Below are 1,400 nucleotides of genomic sequence, written 5' to 3' on the forward strand. Positions count from 1 at the left end.
AAGGATTTTTTTTGTGATTTAGTTATTTTTATTTACCGGTAATATGAAATATAGTCGTGGATTAGGCGCAGAGAGGGACAGTCTTCTTACTTTTTCTTCGCTCATAATTTACCCGTGTGGTTTAAGAGGCTCGGAAAGAAAACAGCACTCCTATGGGTCGGCATTTACACTCGTTGGTTACATTTGTCCAATCCGGTGTGTACAGACAACTGTAGCTGACGAATAGAAAGACTGCTTCACCGTGAAGTGCACAGAAATTCAATAAACCTCGACACCGCCTTCAGTTATATCGCCCGTTGCTGCAATACGTCAGCGCACCCACCATCATGGATGTCTCGATCGCGCAGCAAACTGCAAAAACGACTCAAAACTAATGCTTCTCATTCACGCACACACTAAACTATTTAGGAAAAATAGCATGAGCGTTTCTTAATCTGATGTTTATATGTATTTTTTCAAACGTTTTCATAAGTGTTTACTATGTGACAATGTGACGATAACTAATAAAATGATATTACATTTTGAATCTATCTACAGCAGGAGTGTCCAAAGTCGGTCCTCAAGGGCCGCTGTCCTGCCTGTTTTCCAACTTTCCCAGGAGCAACACACCTGTTTCAAATAATCAGAATTGTTCTAATGCTGCTTCAGAGCTGGCTGATGAGCTGATCATCTGAATCAGGTGTGTTGCAGCCCAGAGAGATGAAAAACAGGCAGGACAGTGGCCCTCCAGGACCAGAGCTGGACATGCCTGATCTACAGTGACCAGGTCCTAACCGCTGATTCTGATGCACTGTTAGTCACGAGTCAGTGATTTTATGTTATCTTAATAAAAATATAAGAATGGTCATCACTGGAGAGGTTATAGCAGAAAAGCCTTTCTTTCAGATTGTTTACCACTGCTTTCTCGGCACTCTATCTTCACAAAACCACAATATGAGAACATTTGACAAATAAGCAATCTCACTTCGGGACAATTTTGTTGAATAGGAAAGACTTGCTTGTTTAGTGCATAAACACAGCACTGTTTATGCACAGGACTTATAGTAGGAGCCAGAAAGTCAGTTATCTGCAAAATCATGCAAGAAATGCCACCAAAAGTCATTGTTCACACTCAATCCCATGAGATCGGTCTTTGAAATTATTTTATGAGTCCTTTCTGGGAAAAGTGCTGCATGAAACATTCCTGTAATCAGTATGAAAACTGATTTACTGTATTTGAATTTCAAACTATCGTCACATATTCAAGCAGCACTTGAATAAATGAGGCAAATGAATGAAGCAATTTCACCGGTCCATCGCACCTCTTTGCCACATCCAACATGTCGCCACTATACTCTGTACGTCTCCGACCTGAGTAGTTCTATCGGTATAGTTTGACGTCTATGGGGGGCTTCTTGTTA

This window comes from Hippocampus guttulatus, chromosome 14 (genome assembly GCF_054856545.1).
Source record: "Hippocampus guttulatus isolate MCC_2025c chromosome 14, RoL_Hgut_1.0, whole genome shotgun sequence".
Taxonomy (NCBI): Eukaryota; Metazoa; Chordata; class Actinopteri; order Syngnathiformes; family Syngnathidae; genus Hippocampus; species Hippocampus guttulatus.